The sequence below is a fragment of the Solea solea genome, chromosome 2 (genome assembly GCF_958295425.1).
Source record: "Solea solea chromosome 2, fSolSol10.1, whole genome shotgun sequence".
Classification (NCBI taxonomy): Eukaryota; Metazoa; Chordata; class Actinopteri; order Pleuronectiformes; family Soleidae; genus Solea; species Solea solea.
The window spans coordinates 30,175,118-30,195,400 of NC_081135.1; positions in this window are offsets into that span (position 1 = coordinate 30,175,118).

The following is a 20,283-nucleotide window of genomic DNA, read 5'->3' on the forward strand; positions in this document are numbered from 1 at the left end:
AACTTCACTGGTTTTCCATTGCACAGTTGTATAATCCTTTCATTGCCAACAGCTTCTGTGATACACATTTATGACTGGGAGAAATAAATGACTCATTATATAAGTTTTCATAACGTTGTCTGAACTCATTTGGAATATGCGCATACCCATTTTGACGTTTAGCGTCATTCTTTTTTATGATTTATATATGCTGACACAAAGGTCTACAAGCAGCATGATGTAGAGTTTTAGAAGACGCATCCTTGACTTAAATGAATGCTGAGTTGCACAGAATTTGGTTGCGTATGAAATGCAACCTTGTAAGTTATCTCCTCTAAAGATGGATTGTTTTGAAAATGGAGTTCTGCGATAAACCATGTCTGAGCTTTGTGATATGCAGCGGCTAAAAGACCCTTCATCCACCCGATACTCCCTATATACAACTCTAAATACAGTGCATTCTCCCACAGTGAGCTATATGCTTGTGTTCCTGTTTTAACAGCATTAATGTTTCTTTCTCTGCCATTTGTCACCATATCTTCTCATTCCTTACCCCTGTCCAGCACTCCTTTCTGTCACCATGTCACATCATATCTTAGTCAACATGATAAGTCTTAAGATTATCTTCAATCATCCTGACCTCTCTTTGATTCTGGTTTTGTCTAGAAAGGCATGAAAGCGGAGAGAGAGATTTGATGGGTAGCAAGCGGTGTCAAAGTGTTTGGGTATGCGGCCCGAATGCATGAAGACAACGTGCGTGCTCCATTACCCTCTCTGTCACATTCTGTTCCTAATATCAAACTGAAAGTGAGACTCGTTTGGCTATGAGACATGTAGGATTATGCACTCTGCAAAAATGGACAAATAGAGCAGACAGATCTGTTATGCTTGGTTATCAGGGGCTCGGGCTCTGTCAAAACATTGCCTCATCTGCTTATGAACTCCTGCAAACTGCTGTTAGTTACCACCCTTGTCCCAAGAATGTTGTTTATTTTTGAAATAAACGTACAGCCAACACTGCTGCATGTGCAATGAGTTCTGCCCAGTACTATGAAACAAACAGCTAGTTTAAGTGTAGAGTGAACAATGCCCAAACAACACTATGAAGGGCACTCATAAATGTTGGTAAATGTGACATCCCCTTATTTCTTACGTTGAAGACAAATTAGTGACTACTCATAACATGAGCTAACTTACTGATACAGATATTGTGACATTTTTTAAGCATGTTGCTGGTGTATTGACAACATTGCAGTGGAACATTGTCCTTGATTCTGGTGGCATTGGAACACATTTTAAAAGCCCTTATCCAAATTGCCACCATGAGGTTTTGTGCTCTTTTGCTTAAAACGTATGAATTGGAGTTGCTGAACAGAATAAACAAACAGTATTTAAATGCTTTAACCTTCAATGAGGGGGCCACATTCGGTGGTGAAAGGGAATCAAGGCCAGGAGAATCGGAGGCAGATTCAAACTGTTCTACAATGATTTAGATAGAAAGCAAAATGGGGTTGAGGTACTCTTAAAGGAAGAGTTTGTGAAGAGTGTTCTGGAGGTGACTTGAGTGTCAGACGGAATTATGAGTGTGAAGCTAGAAATTGAAGGTGTGATTTTGTCAGTGCTTATGCCCCACGAGTTGACGTGTGACAGAAGGAAACAGCAAAAGTGAAAGGGAAGGTATACAAGACAGTAGCGATACCTGCTATGATGTATGGCATGGAGACAGAGGTACTGTCTAAAAGAAAGGAGGTGGAACTGGCATTGGCAGAGCTGAAAATGCTGCGATTTTTATTGGGAGCGATTGCCAGGCAGGAGGAAACGAGGAAGACCACAGAGAAGGTTTGTGGATATTGTAAAGGACATGGAAGAGGGCAATATAGAGGCAGATTATCCGCTGTGGTGACGCCTAAAGGGAGAAGCCGAAAATGAACGAAACTATATACATATTAATATTTTATTTAATTAACATTTGCCCTGAAGCAATGACTTTAAGAGCTCTTGGGCAAGCTCTACTTTCTGAAGTTCTGAATTCCCTTACCTCTGGCATTTTGGCATAGTCAGTATTTTCAAACGTGATTTAACCTACATACAAGAACAGAAGCATAATTGGAATATTTCATATATTTGTCCACAGTTTTGTTTTTCGTCAGAGTTCACACATGAGAAATTGTTTGATGTATTAGTATTCTACATGAAAGTCGCTCTTGATCCAAAGTGTTGGCTTGTATCGAACTGTCAACCTTAATGATATATTATTCCTCTCCTTTCCTGCAAATGTGACAGAGAACACCCCGAACAACAACCAGTGCATTACCGTAAATTCACAGCATTAATCTCAGCTGCAATATGGGCTGGAACTGCAGCTGTGCCTGAGAAGAGATGTGTTCAATGGATGCTTTCAAATTCAAGTATCTCTATTCTCTAAATTAAATTAACTTTCAATCAAATTACATTATTTTAAAATATCTCTTGCTGCAGAGAGAATAATGTCGAGCAATGGTTTAGCACTGCGATGTATTTGCTTTCCTTTCACCTTCGTAGTTTAATACACACCATTTAACACCTCTCAGCAACGATTCAATCACTCAGGTCTACTAAAACCTGCCAGAGATTGAACATAGAGAGAGAGAGAGCATGGCATGCAGACTTGCATGATTATATGGAACACCCAATCGTATCTTAAGCTTTGATCTACAGGGGGTTTGGAAGTAGGTACGTTGGTCTTCCACTTAGTCAAGTATGTCACTACAGAGGAATAAAAAATGGTTGAAAAGATGTTGTGTCTGCATAAATTATTCTGACAGCAAATGCTTCAAAAGATTGTTGAGGTGATTCCGGGATACAGCTTGTCGTTTCAGTGCTTGAGAGAGCAGGTATAGTTTCAAACAGCAACAAAATCTCTCAAAAGTTCTCTTTGCTGCAGGGAACGTCATGACTGGGGCTGCTGTAAGATGAAAAGACAAGTAGCAGGGCTTCAATCTAGACTTCCCAGGCCTCCTCCAAAGCTCAAGTAACCAAGAGATTAATTCGATGGGGTATGTTTAAAGTGTTGCTGATTGGCTCTCACAAACACTGAGGCCTTTATCTTATTGGCTCAGACTTGCTTTGCGTAAAAATGAACGACTAAGACCTTTCGGCAGCCTCAAATTTCCACTTTTCACAAGTCATCTCTGTCTCTCTTACTTCCTTGTGTTGTCAGTTGCTTTGTTGGTGCCTCTGAGTTGAAACTGCTATGGTGCTGCAATCTAAAATGGTTTCTCCCATTGACTTTTTGCAGGCACTTTTTGCACATAATGCCACATGCCATCAAGTCTGTTTAAGACATGGCACACATGGAAAAGGATTACAAATGAACCCCCGAAGTTTCAATGTGACAAGGTTCTCCTTTCACACATGCAGCATCTGGGATGTATGAGGTATTGACCTCTACATTGTCAAAGTCACAACCCTGAGAAAGAGCGGTCAGCCCTTGCCATCAGAGCTCGACAATGACCATAATGAAGGCTTTAAATGTTCATCAACTGATGGAGTGTGCTCATGTTTTCCACTGCCAATAGGAGGTGGGGACTGATTAGAGCGACATGCAGGGATAGTTACTGATTATGAGGCTCCTGAACGAAAGCTATCAACCCCCATTTGACGGAAAATACTTGAGACGGTAGGCCATATTTGAATGGGTTCACCAAGAGGGCAATTGTTGACATCATAAAAAAAAACATGGAAACTCATCTCACCAACATGTTCTTGCAGTTACACAACAGTCAGAGACAAGAAATCAGTTTAAGCTCGTCAGTTCTATCATGTTAGTCAATATGGCCATGGAACACCAATGCTTTAAAATTCTTATATTAAATTTAAATATAGAAACAAAACATATTGTTTTTAAAGGCTCTGTACAGCACTCTATAATGTTTGCAATGAGATCATTGTTGGCTTGTTAGTTGTGTTGTCAGCACAGTGGGGGGAGAAACTGGGGAGATTGTGTAGGATATCATGACTATCTTGTGCAGTGCACCATGCCTGTGAACCTCATTGTTGGCAGGTAGAAAGAAGAAGCTGGTGACACCTGTCACAGTCGTAACACATGTAACTGTATGTCCAACTGTGGGGTTAGCAGTGACAAGGACTGCATTGCAAAGGGAACTAAGACTTCCAAACAGGGAGAACAAAAAACAATACCAAGAAAACAACAAAGCACACACACAAACATGGACAGACTCTGGCAGAAAAAATAATCTCAATGCTGTGATGATCCTCACCTTCAGTCAAACACAGGTGGAATTAAGCCTCACCATAACTGGATACTGCTGTGTCGTCAATTAAGAGACAGCTGCTAACTTTGCGTTGTTTTATTCTTCTCGGAACTATAAAATACAGCCTTGTTCTAATATGTGCAATTTATCTATGAATATTGTTGCTTCACATGATATTGCCTTGGTGAAATAATAAGTAATGGGAGACAAATTATGTTGACAAAAAGCCTTGTGTTTGTGTCACATCTCTCCTATCTTATCTATTATAAAAGAGATTTTAAGCTGCTTTGGAAAATGGCATTGGCTCCTTGTCATTCATATCTAGTGCTCTGGTTGGGGGCACCCTCTCTGCAGGGATAAGGTTATCTTGAATGGAAAAAATCCTGGGAGAGAGACAGTATTGATCTAGCCCTCAATTTCCCACAAAACTCTACACTGACCGTGGAAATGTTGGGAGAGAATTCTGTCATTGCTTCTCATTCGAGGCTTAACATAGCTCTCTAGAGAAACCACCCAATGACTTTACTCATTCCATATTCAGTCTCCCCTTAGGCCATATCATAAATGTCATCATATGCAAAGAAGGATTTCTGAATGCCGGCTGTATAAATGGAGCTGAAAGGGCTGAACACTCAATACTTTATCTCATAAAAATGACCTTACCACCTGGCAGAGCACTGACTTAAGTCTAACATATAACCTTGACATTAAATTAATAATGCAATCAGTAGAACTTAACTAACTTGTTTTGCTGTCGTGTAAAATAAGTGCCATCATTTATGAAGAATGATAAAAACTACAAATTAAATGATTCACAAACTATCCTGTGTTCCACATATTGGGTTTTTCAAGCCAAGCAATGTTTTAAGCAGAATGCATGTGTTTCCACTGTACCAAAATAAACTACCAAACCTCTAACAAAGGCTTAGATTATTTCAGACATACATTTAATTTCCTATATACCTCTTTCACAATGTAAGCGTGCCATTGGTGTGCCAGTTTTTAGAATGAAGGTTAAATTGTTGTTTAAGCAGTAATAATAGCCTCCTTGTCTCTTTGGATGTGTATTTAAATGTTAACTTTTTCATTACACTAATTAGGCAAATTATTATTGTCAGCAGAGTCACAATAAAGGTGGTAGTGGGTAAAGTCAGCAGAATAACAAAAAGTTAATTAATAATGTGTGTAACTTGCACAATACTTGAATTAATATTTAAGCCCATCTTAGTTTACTCTTAACATTGGTGTTAAAGTGTGTATTGTCAGCGACACGTTTGGGCAAGCACATTTTGCATTATCGTAATTACGCGGAAGCCAGCGAAATAGCATCTCCACACACATAGAGCAGTGGAGAAATGGAGGAGAGAGCAGCAGCGGAAAACAATCCTCCAACACAGATGTTGTGTATTTTTACAGTTTTACATACGTTACTTGTAGACCTTTTTTGCCAAGATCGCCACAATAATAAAAGTAACATTTTAAGGATCCTTGGTAAATACCTGCAAAAAACAAGTGCTATCTTGCCATAAGATTTACTTTACTGATCTGAAAATCATTGGGTTTATTTCACCAGTCATACAAAAATATAAAACGCTTCAAAAGGGCATCTGGCAAGTACAACTCTGATAATAAAATATCAATGTGAGTCAAAACAAAACACCATGACAGCTGTTTTTAGGAGTATTTGTTTAACACTCACTCAACTCACAGTTGTCAAAAGAAGTATGCTCTACAAAAATGGGTTACTTCCAAAAGCACGGATGGGTCCTGAGACAAAGGCTGAAAAACACTAGGTTTATGCATAATGGATTGGGCTTGAAACTAAAATGACATCTTAAATTATGAATATACTTTTGAAAACCAAGACAACAGAGAATAATACATCTGATCTGCCTTGCAAATTGGGCCTATAACGCAAATCTACATTCCATATCAAAGAACCACTAAACAATGCAGCAACCAATGGTGTCTGAGATTTTGACCCTCACATTTGGCTCTGTGACTCTGTCAGTGGAACCAGGGCGCAGATCCTAAGATTATATTTCAAGGATGTCCCTATGGTGATAGATCAAAGACTCAAGAGAATTTCATATGGGAATCTGTATTTTACCTGACCTTGAGAATCACAGTAATGTATTCTCAGCTCCCTACGAAACTGGCACAGAGAATGATATTAACATTGGTTGGGTCACATATCACACCTAAGAACAAAATGCTGCATGTGATTTTCTTCACGAGACAAATTTAATTGGGATAATACAACAGGAGGCATAGGACTAAGGTAGACATAAAAAATGTCATGCTGAATACCAAGAATCTTACAATCTTACCAGTAAAGTATCAAAGGAAAGGAAGAAAATTAAGTGGTCAAAGACAAATTTCTGAATTAAAAGAAATGATGCTCGTAGAGGCTCATTGAGCTTCACCATGCAGTGCCTGCTGTTGATGACATAGGGTAGTAGAACTTTGGTTATGCTTATCTGTTGTGAATACAGACTGGCTTGCTGAGAGCACCAAGGCTCTGAATGGAACTAAACCTCAAAGGGGAACCACATTCATTTTACACACACACACACACACACACACACTGTCTCCCTACAGTCTAGAAAACTTCACACATTATCCTTCTTCATGAGAAACAAAGCCCAAATGAGTGTAACAACTGACCTGTAGCACTAATGTCTGTTTTAATGAAATCTTTGGAGAAAATAATTTGTTATAATACTCGTCTTCAATTTCAGGATGACTGAAGACGTTCCCTGCTATCCTCAAGCCAGATAGACTCTTCAAAATGCGTCAATTAGACATTTACTCATAACTCATTCACAGGTCCTTCCTTATCAAAAGGCAACAGCTGGTTATGTTGCCACAATCACATCAAATTTTCTAACGACACAGGAGATGAAGAGGCCAAACCTTCACTTAGACAGTATCACACCTTAAACACAGAGGAGATTACCTTCAAAGCTGCCACAGAGGACACTGATATTGCTCAGATTACATCTTTAATGAACCAAAAATCTAAATAAATCAAACATCCTCATTCGAATACCTGGGTGACCATGTGGTCTGCAATAAGGTACAACAGAGGATTTACTTTTTAAGGACACTGAGATCATTTGGACCCAGAAAATAAATATTTCTCTCCATCCAACTAAGAACTAGAATTCTATAGCTCCTGCTACCAGCCAGTTTTGATAATTCTTCATGTTGAATTACACTTGCAGCCCTCATTTAGGGGTTCTTGCCGCTTGTTCTTGACACACCATCTGGGCAGAACTTTATTCTTGTGTATAAAATGTATGAAATGTCCTGACCAGAACTAACTTTTTTCTTGTTCTTGCCACCTTGAGAAAAAGAACAAATGTCTCTGTTCTTGCGGAGTATGTACAGACCTTGAATGTTGTTCTTTCATCCCTTCACTGGGGAGTAAACGACTTGTCTAATTTAGCCTCATGTGACCACGGCATGCCATGTGACCTCAGGTAACTGTAACACTCTAATGAGCATCGTTAACAACCTGGAGCTCTCCAACTACTGTCGATGGCAGTTTCTATCACACCTTGGAGCAGCCAATGACAGTCATTAAGACACCATCGAGTTACAGTGAGCACTGCCCACATTTCACAGAGGTTAAATCAAGGTTAAATTCCTTGGTTTCGTCGCAAAGTTTCAGAAGTGGAGAAGCCTCTTGGGGTGAGAGGTGAAACATAAAGAGAGCTACAAGTCCAGTTGCTACTTACTCAGTGACCTCTGAATGATCTTTTAAACGTTTTCCTTCTTAAAGTGAATGGCTGCTGTATATATGTATATGTATAAAGTACATTTTTAAGCTATTCTATGATAAATCTTGTAATGGCATTAATCTGGAAAACATTTAAACATACCACACATTATTTAAATGTTGTCAAGTTTTTTTTTCTTTTTAAATACCTCACAGACATCTCAGGACTTTACTTTAGTAGTCTATCCAATGCACAGACTTGTATCCCCAAATTGTGTGTGTGTCATCATTTTGGAAATGTATTATTAAGTTAAAATCTTCTGCTATTAAGATTAAAAATGGATAAGCTGCAATGTAAGCTGGTTTACCATGTCACAACGACTGAGGCATTAAATAAATTATGAAAGGAATAATGATTTAATGTCTCATCACAAGAATCTTGATTAAAAAACATTTTTCGCAATGATCAGTTGTGATTAAAATGCTTTCAGGGTTGCATATATAGCCATGTAAGATGACAACATTTGAATGTGTTCTTAAACCTAAATCATCACATATTTAGTTTTAAGATCATTACTTTTTGTTGGTGCATTTCAAAACGTTATACTCTCAAATGACACAGCTGGCCACATTAAGTTCATAATTAGCGGTTATCTAACTAATAAAATACCCTATCAAGTGTCCACTGTTGCTGCAATGCCCTCTGCAACAATATAAAGCTCATGAAAATTGATGTAACTGAAAATCCAACTACACATCCCAGCGAGCAGTGGCCATGACATGGTAGTAAGATAAACTATGACCTCCATTCCTGAAATAATTAGAGGAACCAAGGTTATGCTATAAATCAAATCAGCTACAACATACTATGTATTTGAAGTGTTTTCTCAAGGCTAATTTTGTTTCCTCATTCCTCTACCATCTATTCATGACTGCTCATCACAGATAAGTATGAGCCAATAGAACTGCGTTTCCAAAGAAGCCAGTAAGTGTGTCTAATCCTATTTTAGAGAGCTCAGCTGGGGGAAAGCTGCCTGATATCCACTCAAGCCAGAACTAAAGCCTGAAGATGCTGGTGCTCCACTAGACCCTGCAGATCTGGACCAGAGAGACGAAAAGCAGCTGAGCGGCAAGTTGCAGATGGTCTCACGGGTTATTCAGTGAGTGCCTCAGTGGAGCTTCACTGGAGGCATCAACAGTCTAGTTGTAAATACATTATGTGTGGTCAACACTGCAGGCGAGGATGGGATCATGGAAGACACAGATGAGGTGGGAAAAAAAGAGGTAAAAGGCACTTTAAGCAGAGGAAGAAAAGGGAAGGACAATCAGCCAAGGCCAATTACACTAGGAAGGCAGCAGTGGCTGGTTAAAAAAAAAAAAAAGTGTGACTCTGTTAACAGTCTGTCACCTTATTAATCCTGGGAACTGCAGTTAAAGAAAACCACATTTGATATTAAGGAATATTTATTATACTATTAACTCACAGAAAAAAAACTGCCACTATGTTGAAGCTGGACTTGCTTAAAAATAGGTCAAGATGGAAAAAATATAGCAGACCATAGCTGCTATTAAGATTATGTTTATAGTTGAGAACAAATAAGAGTTTAAATGAGAGTGAATGTTAGATTTTAGATTTGTCAGGCAAGTAGAATTTGAAATAAAGACTAATATGTTTTGTTTTGGGGTTTTTTGAGCATATTTACTTTTTACACATTATTTTAAGGTGGCATATCACATATCATGACACTGCTTGACACTGCAAGTACAACAAACATTTGGTATTTATAAACGGATCCAATAATGAGCTGTATTATCTGTCACAGCAGTGATTTGATAGGATTTTGGAATTCAAAGAGCAAAAAGTTCCCTTTCTTTAAAAATTCACAACAGAACAACAGACAAACTGTGTTTTCACTTGTCCTGCAGTGAAGCATGCTAATCTAGGAAATATATTCAAAACACATTTATATGGATGTTACGAAGTTGGGCTAAAAATACAAAAGCTATACAAAGTATTTTGGCATTCAGCCACTTTCTCTACCAAAGACAACCCTGGCATTTCCAAAGACAACCCTGGCATGTCCCTGCACCGAAGACAAAGGCACACTGAAATAAAAAAATATCAGTTAAGGATGCTCAGCCTCACTAAAAAGAAGGCTTTCTTATCTGCCTCAAGCTTAAAAAACCCAAACGACATGTAGCCAACAGCAGAATCAACAGGGGCTCCCCCACCGCCAAAATGTAAAGGTATAGGAAGACATAGAAATGTAAAGAATAAGACTAACAAAATGTCGTAAATGCCCCGTGTTGCTTTTGTACTTTACATTAATTACCCATTATAACTCAATCCCCGAAGTTTTTCACAACTTATTGATTTCTCTCTCTCCTTAAATACCCCTGCTTCACTGCTGATGATGCAGCAAATGATTCAAAACTTAACTTAAAAAGAATTACACTCTGATTGGTAAAAATGACAAGTGCAGATTATGTGGGGTATGGTTCTCATACGGTGGGGTATGGTTCTCTGTATTTTCTTATTTCAGCTAGGATATAACAAAAACAACGGCCAGTATTGCCTCAAAAACAGAAAATAAGATTAAGGCAAAAATATTTACAGACCTCGTCAGCGTCCAATATACAACCACTTTTTATACTGCCGGGAGGAACATTTCACTTTCTGCAGAGTGCTCATCTCATAACACTGCCTTTGCGTGTTTCAAGGGGTGACAATGTCATTTGCATAAATTTAATGAGCCTTTCAAAGGGGAGAGAAAAAAATGTGGACACCTGCTGAAACAAGCTGACATTGTTCAAAGGCCCTTTTTTCCCCTTATTACTCACAATATTGGCCTTGGCTCGCAGACAAAGCCCTGTTACAAAGATAATCAGGAGGTCTGACATCTCTGCCACAGAGAGGTTGTTTTCTTTGGAGGAAAAATGTGCACAGGAGATGGAATTTCATCCCCTGCTAAATGAATGACATAGATAGTTAGTATGATTCCAGTATGAGGACTTGTTTCTCTCAGAGCTGCTGGCAGTCAGTGGTCACCAAGGCCAGTGTGTTATGGCTGGCAAAGTAAGGTACTTCCATGGCATTGTGTGGTATTTTGATGAAAGCAGTTCAACTGTCAGCAACTAAATGAGCAAACTAATTACCAGTGTAAGCTGATTTCCTGGTTCAAGCTCTCCACAGCAGTGACTCTCCCCAAGCACAGTGTATGATTGTTAAACTGAGAATAGGTACATGCTCCGGGTAGACACACTAGAGGCTGTGTAAATGAGTGGGATTGAGTGTATGGAAATTAAACAAATTTGCTCCTGTTATTGGGAAATGCCCTATGAATTTGAATGAGGAGAGGAAGGATTTCTGGGGCATCAGTCAGGCTGCTTAATGTGGATCGAGCATATGACGCCACACAGGTTAGAACAGATATTTTGTCTTCATAACAGCAGATATGAGACATCTATGGAAACAATTCCAAGTCCCTACTTTTCACCAGCATGTACATTTTCAGCAGCAGCATCCTGTTTGTGCAATCATAGTCAGCAGCTTTTTGTTTTCTCTCACTTGAGTCATTTATTAAATACTAACAAAACAATGGTGACACATAAGCACTCCTTTGTCAGGCCTCAGCTCAGTTAATTAATTAGCAATGCATGTCGCGGTGCCAAGAGGTTGTTGATTGTATCGTTCTAAGCCGCCATCCTGTGTAAATTGACTGAGATTGAGATCTAACAAGGCTTTGACCTGGATCCCTTCCTAACAACCAGATGTGTTAAACATCGATGCAGGATTTAGCTGGGGAGGCTAAAGGACATGTTATCTTCAGCCATGCCTTCAGCTCCATTAATTTAGAGAAGACAATGCAGCAGTGGTCAGACAATCACCTTTTTTCTTTATTGATAACTGTAGGACTCGTGAGCAACCTTGAAATGTGTTTAGCAGCAGGATTATGCTTTCACACCTCGTATCAAAGCCTGACACATTCCAGCTCACTAATTCAAATACAATTAAATTTTTTATGTTCCAGTCCAGCTTTTGTCTTCCTCTATGTCTCTGAAATTATTCCAGCAGTTTTGTGAGGGCTTTCAGCTCTTTAAATTGTCATTCAGTTGCAGTTTACGAGCGCCAATATTCAGGAGGCGTCTCTTGACCTGCTCATTCTCCTAATGAAAACACAAGCACAAAATGCAGAGGGGCAATTGTTTCCATATTCTCAGCAGAAAAAGTGACATTGGTGGTCACACCAAAGTGGATTGTGAATGCATCACCATCTCCACGGGCCATCTGCTGCTGTAAGGTACAGTGACTGTTGAGTGAGCAGGCCCCAGAGGGAGGTTAGAAGTCTGCTCATTCTCATTTCACTTGCTCTTGGACAGAATAAAAAGCACAGCAGCTACTTTCAGATGCTGATACGCAGTCAGATAAAGAACTACTACATAAAACATTTTGTCTGAATCCAGGTTTTGAATGAATGTACAATGAGACTTGAACCAGTGACGGTGTGATGCATACCCTGCAGGACAATCACACAGTGGTAACTTTTGTGTTCTTTGTAATAAATCTCACCATAGTCTAATTTTCCAGTTTTGAAATCTGATTTTTATCATGAGCATGAGCACAAACTGATTTCTAAATGAAAAAGAAAACCTTCTCTGTTGGTTCGGTTGAACAATTTTTAATATATCATTAAAATATTAAATTATATTCATATTTTATCACTTGAGAGCACCTTAAATATTTCTTCCTTAACCTTTTGTATCCAAATAAATTTGGTTATTATACAGTTTTTAAGCAACAACTAAAGTAATTTCTTACAGGGCAAAAGTAACAAATAAACCATTAAATAACGCTGACATTACATGACATAATATGTCATAATTTAATGGTTTATTTACTACTTTTGCCCTGTAAGAGATGACAGAATATGGACTTTTTTGTCACCATCTGTCTTAGGTCCAGAGCAAGTCATAAAAGTCGTATTATTTTATTTCTTTATTGTCCAAAGAGGTTGAATTGTCTTTACATTTTTTATTTTGATTCCCAAAGACTGGGTCAGGACCCACAGATGGGTGGTGAGAGACTTTTTTGGGTCCACTTTTTTGGGAATATGTGTATGTGTGATTACTGCTCCAAACCTCTCGTGGAAATAATTAGTTTACCAATTCAAACTAGTCACTACTTTATGCAGTGCAAAGTTTCTCTTGGTATATGGATATAGTAATATATGGAGATGATAATATTATGCCAACTTTAAAAAGTGGGTCCGCATATGGAAAGTTGAACAAGTGAAACACTGGTTTATGGGATTTTCAATTAGAAAGTAATTACTAACTGTCAGTTATTCTACATTTGATGAGTTCACATGCACATCATTTTAAGATATTTTTACCTTAATACAATGCTGTGCACTTTACTATACATTTTTAACGAGATTCTATAAATACAATCTCCAATCCATATTGCATTTGAAGTGGACACCCTCTTGCGGACTGAGGTGTGAGGCCACCTCAGGCTTTCAGCAAACCGAAAAAGATCTGCATATTTCAGAATCAGCATGCCGGGATTTGTAATCTCAGTGAAAGATCATGGTTCGGGTCAAATGTTAATTATATTTTTTCAGCATTAGACCAACTCTACAATCCTCCCTAAGCCTTGATTTAAGTGGTATAGGACTGCTATGCAGGATTTTTCAAATCATTTTTCAAATCATTTTCAATAACATTTTCAATAACCACCATTACTGGTTTCTGACAATACAACAATAACGTAATGCAGGGTGTGAATGCAGGACTTGTGCATAAACAAATGCCAAGCAGAAAGGCCACAGCGGACAGAAGATGCATGCCCTTCAGCTGCATTCACCCAAATCCAAGCAACATGGCACCGTTCCGCAGGGTTGTACAGGCATATTTTTGTGTATGTGTTTGAAAATGTCTTCCCCCTCCTATACTCTAGCTGGCTTCAGGCTCAGATTTTATACAAGTTCAATGGGCTTTCATATGTCTCCATAACATACAATGAATGTCTTTTAACCTTTGTTGCCAAGCAGGCTTCAGCGATGATGTTAATCATTGTCTCTGGTTATTCATCACAGGGGGTTTCACCAGAGTGACAAACAGCCCAGAAAACACTAATGAAGGTTTCTACAGATACTATTTAATTGGCTTCACTGCCGCGCTGAGTGTGCTCAAATTGTATTATTTTTGTCTGTATGCGATTAGTCTCCCACAGGTCCTGGTTCCTAGCTCCACTGAATAATCCCCTGTGCTTCCCATAGAGAGACATCAAATTGAATTGGGCCTGCTTAGACAGTCTGCTTGAAACTTCACAAATCAACTTTAACCGTTTAACCTCGGAAGAAGCTCCAGTAGTGATTAATTCTCACCCCCCTTTATGCTACATTTAAATTGTTCTCACCAGGGGCAGCTAAAAACACCAAAGGCCACAAACCCACAACCCTCTTTTAATCAAAGTGATTCCCATGCCCCGAGGAAAGCTGGCCAATTATGTACACTTGCAACTTCACAGCATCTGCGTGGCCTCGTACAGTTGAATGTGCAAGTATGCTCTTGAACACATGTCATCCCGTCAAAACAAACATTGTTGAAATGATGAACTGTGACCTCTGAAGTCTGGCTGCATTAATGAACTTGATTGCTTGTAAGCATGACCATAAAGATGATTAAAATACACAGTACACTCATACAAAAGACTGTGTCTGTAGAGAATCTGTGTAAAAGTGTCACGTGATGTTCCGACAGTCATGTAGAATAAACGAAGAGAGGATCTGGGGCAAATCAAACAGTGTTGAAGCGGGGGCTTCACGTCATCCTATGAACAGTTCATATGGCCTAAATGCAAAACCAGGTGATTAGGGAATTATAAGCAATACATAGTCCTGTAATGCGCTTATAAGATCATAGCACTCTTTTTTCCACCTAAAAAAACACACTCATAAACAAACAAATGTGTGAGCAACCAAAAGTATCTACATTGTTAGAATGGCGATGTGACAGACACGAGATCAAATAGTGTGAAGTGAGTTACCACAAATATTTTGATGTCAAAAATTCAACAACAAAAAATGCTTCCCAGTTAATTGAACAGTTTTTAAAATCCTGTCAGCGCCTGTCCCTTGCAAACCTTTCACACACTGGGATTAGATTTCAAACTTTCTGACAACAAAGTACCAGCGAGTATTTCACACAGTTGAGAACGTTCAAATACAAGCTTTCAGCTCTCAAGCTCTTTTCCTCTTTTCTCCAGCAGTAATGGGAGTAATAGCTTGTTAACATCCACATGGAGTGGACAGTAGGTGAATATGCATAGGTTTTTTTGTTATCATACACACACAGAAATTGCCTTTTTTTTTTTGAGAATTCGAGGAGACCGGAAACAGGTCCCTGAGGGGGGAATTCTCAAAATGCCACCCTTGCGTTTTCGTGAAGACAACAAATATGTCATTTTGGAAAAACAATGATGTCATAGTCTTGTGTTTGGAGAATGTAGCCAACTACTTTTAATAAAAAGTTACTAAAGTCGGCCTGAAAAGACACTAGATATCACTTGAATAAACGATACAGATCAGTGATTGTTCCGCACACGGTCAGCTGCACTGAACATCCAGAGCTTGTTCTTGTCTGTGACTCTGTGACCGCTGCATGTGTGGTTACAAAGTGATTCTCTCACTTCCTCTCAAGTCTATATTCATATCCACTCTCCATCCGCAATAAATAAAAATATAGCTCTTGCGGCAGAATGGGGCATTTCCTTATCGGAAAGTAGCTAGGTGGTTTTATAGGTAGTCGGCGGGGGGTTTGTTTGGTTTGTTACATGATCATTTTATATTCTTTCTTTAGTTCATTCTGTCACCGTTTCTGTGATTATATACACTGTGTATATCGTCTTCTTCTCCGTTTGTGGTGTAGCGCCATTTACAGGCCTGGCATATGTACTACAGCGTTTTGAGTAATTTTGTGTAGATGGAGACATTTATTGATATGATTGTATGCTACGTTTACTAGGTACTTTTTCAAAACCACAAAGAAAAAGATTGTTTTCGCTTTCTTCCGTGTGGATATTGCCTAAGATGTTAAAATAAGCACTGTTTACGTAATTTACTAATCAAAAACAAATCAATGAAATGTATTCAGCTGGAAACTAAAGCAAACAAATTCAGCTGTCACTCAACTTCAACAGTGACCTGAAATGGTTAAAGTGATTAAACAACATTATCTAATACAAGAAAATAGACTCTTTTAACAAATACAGTGGCAAATATTGTCTACATATGTGGAGACTTTCTCATTAAAAAACAGAAATTGTAATTTTGTGAAGCAGCTGTTGAATGTCTGAGAAACAAGTTTTCATTTCACACTGCCAACACACTGAAACTCAGAGCTTGATTTGATGGCCTGTGGAGGCTGCGATAAATTGGCCTATCAAAGCATGTCTGTTGTGTTTTATTGTTCCACTACTTACTTCATCACTGTGATGATGGCCACAATGATAGATAAAGTTTGACTGTGATTTTGCCCCTCACTGTGTCACAGGCTCGGCAGCATAAACATAATCTGTATCTGCATAAAGTCAGACACTTGAACGGAAACTTACTTTCTGAATAGTGCAGTAAAGTGAATTAAAGTAATTAGCGTATGAGCAAATGAGACGTGGGAACCTGACCATTTATTCAACACATGTTAAGACTTTTATAATGGATTTAAGTGTGTATTCTGGTCAGATTTACTTGCAGTACACACAAAAAATAGACACAATGAAACAATAGTGGGTGATCATCAGCTATTGCTGCACAGTATTGCAACAAGGCAATGAGCACTAAACTGGTGTGGTGCTGTTAAGCCAGCAGTAGCAACAGGTGAGTGAGACACATCGATGATCAACACGTTGATGTAACATGAGGTTGATGCAATCAGTAAAAAGGTTATATTAAAACACTATTTCACAAGTTTGCCAAATATGTCAAAGCAATAAAGAAAGAGCAGTAAATCAATCCCAATAAAAATGTCCAAACTAGACACGGGTACATTTCAAATCATTTCAAAAACTCAATGGATGACAAAAAAAAAAAAAGTACACAGGTTATGAAGACGGTTATAAATGTGAACTGCCACAAGCACCGACTCAATTGCTCATCTACCAAATCCATAAAAATGCAAAGTCTTTTATTTTAAAAGTCAAACATGGCATCTTTAAAAAGACTTCTATATTTAATTATGTTATGCCAGGATTTTTTTTTTTTTTTTTGCCAAATTAATAAGTGTGCTTGTAGTGCTTGTGCACTACCAAATTAGAAAACAGTCTGTCATGAATTGGATAATATAGTTGTGTCATTGTAGTGTCACTTTTGGAAAATGTCTGTGTAAAATGAAAGCATTCGGCCGGCACATAGAGACAAGGCTTTCCAGCTTGATGCCGTCACACATCCTGGCTGTTAAAACAGCATGAATTCCAAAACTAACTAGAAGGACAAACAGCGAGCACATGCTCTTTCCACTTAAAGAAAGTACCAAAAGGAAATCCTGGGTTTGCCCATTTATTGTGTGATTAACACAATGGACTGGACTCATTGAATCATCTACTTAGTAATCCAGACAGACAATGATAAGTACTTGTTATTCACATAAATGAAATATACAACATGACCAAACAAAACACACAGACAGTGCTGCTACATGTGTGTTAGTGTGTGCTTGTTTCTTCACGATTCCATTTGTGTTTTTTTATAAGATTTCAGATTACGTCGCTATGTGAAGTGACCAGGCTGCAGGCAGGCCTGCTCCAGGGTGTCAGCCTCCCCCAACTCACATCTAACAGATAATTAATTTGCAGTAAGAGGAAACTTATGTCAAAATGCTTTCAAGGAAGAGGAAGTAAGGAAGCCAAGCAGAAAAATAATCACTTGAATTTATGTTGGAAGAAATTGCAACCTACAACAAAAAATGACCATGGTTTTTGATGAGAGAACAAACAACAAAAATGTCAGCAAGAATGAGAAGAATGCCCTCTTGCGTAGAATGCTTAGTAAGAGAATTGTGTAAATTAGCAGGTTTGACAAAGAGCTGGTCGTATGCCAGGCCTGCAGCAGAGCAACAGGTGCTGACTTTTCTCAACAATGCTTTTTAGACAGCAGCAACACTGAGAGGTGTCATCCTCTCCCATGAAAAAAGAAAGAAAGAAAGAAAGAAAGAAAGAAAGAAATATATTGGTACTGTTCAGACAAGGGAGAAAGTTGAGGGGTTCTGAAGTGTTTACGAATAATCACCTCCATACAAAGAAAAGTGCTGACATTGCAAATGGGCATGTTTCCTGAGAAAACAGAAGAAGATCCAATCGATATGGACAGCAAACTGCAAGGTGTTCATAAAAGTGAATGGGTCTCCAATGGAGGTAAAAGTGCTAGTCATCAGAGAGATTGCAAAATTGGACCAGTACCAGTGATAACAACTCATTGGAGAGTAGCACGCCAAAGTAATGAAAGAACTAAACAATGTTCAAGTAAAATGAGTGGCCACTTGAACTCGGGTCAGCTCACAAACCTTGCAAACACTGTAATAAAAAAATAAATAACAGCTTTGATGTAAAAGAGCTCTAACCTCTTCAAAGCTGGGGCTCAAGGTTATTAAAAGTAATGTTTGGACACTCAGAACCTTCAGAAAGACCCAAGTTGCCATGTATGAATTTAAACAAAACATTTGAAAATGATTTCATCAGCAATTTAAGCAGATGCCACAACACAGGGCGGGTTAAGGAGTCATGAAATGTGAATTATTCAAAGCTCAGACTCTTTCAAAACATAAAAAAAAAGCATTTGTGTAGTTCAACAGAGTTATTAATGACTTGTCCAAACTGTTGAATGCCTGTAACACCGGATGAGTGATAGGTAACAAACAAGTAAACCACCTTATGTATACAGATGACCTTATTGTCATTAGTCTGAGTAGTGCTGGTCTCAAGCTGCTCCTATCTGTTTGTTCAGTTTAATGGGCTAAAAATGACATCAAAGATACTGTAACAGCAAACAAGTAAAACAGTGCTGTGATGACCTGTCACACCAAAGAGGAGCAGACTTTACAGTTGATAGGGAACAATCTCGTTGTCTGTAACCAATTATAAGTAAATTATCTTGAGCACATTATCACTGACAAAATGACTGGTGGTGATATAGATTATGTGCAGACAGTGCTGCTGCATATGTGCAAGCTAACATCTGTGCACACAAGTGTTCTGATAATGTGAAGTTTTCTCTTTTTACAGCATATTGTACACCTCTGTACACTGCACACTTATGGACAAATTACAATTACACTATTACTGAAGTGGGCTAGGATATCTATATGTATAAACCTTTATAGATGCTGTATTGTTTTGAACTTCTTTGTGCATTTGGAATATTTTATCTGTTGTGTTGTGTTGTATTGTATTATTTCATATTATTTCCTTTTTTCTTAGAACGTGTGATGTGCTAGAATTTGAAACCTGTATGAATAAAAGAAAAAAATACTGTGCATATAAAGGGTTAGAAATGTTTGAAAAGGATAATAAAGAGAAAGACAAACCAGATTATCCTCATTCGTTGAGATGTCAATATAGACCTATTAAATTATATTAGTCACATACTGAGGGTATTGATATGCAATGAATGAATGAAATTACAGCCAGTGATCAGCAGAACAATGTCACATTCTAATGGATATTGTATTTACCATTACAGAAGACTATATATTGTGTGAGCTGCAGCTTTGTGATCTATGACTATTATTAGACGGGATAAGGTTGTGGATTAATTAAAATATATCTAGAAGAAGAGCATAGTGTTTCACACACAGTTTAAGGGTAGGTTGCCTATCTTTATCTCTAGAATTTCTGAAGTTATATTTTTTTTACATCAAGGTATATGCTGCTGTAGTTGCAGCTGAAGTTAAAATGAATGTGTAGTTCATGTAAATGTCAGTTTGCCAAATTAGGCAACTATGTACTATAGTTTTGGGGTTTCGAGGTCAACATAGTGGCGAGCTTTCTAAACAGGTCTATCTGACAAAACGAACATCATGTTTTAAAAGAAGCTTGGATGAGAAGTGAAAAATAAGATATAAGAAATATCCAGTTGACTAATTTGTCAATTTTTGGGATACAATGACATGGGTGACTGAGACTGTCTATAGATTGAATATATAGTCAAAAGAATGGATTACTGAACAGGCCTACTGGGCCAAAGGGCTCAAAACCCAAGCTTCTGTACTACATTATTCATTCTGATATTTTAATGGGGCCATGAAGCCACATAACACTGGTTATATTATGTG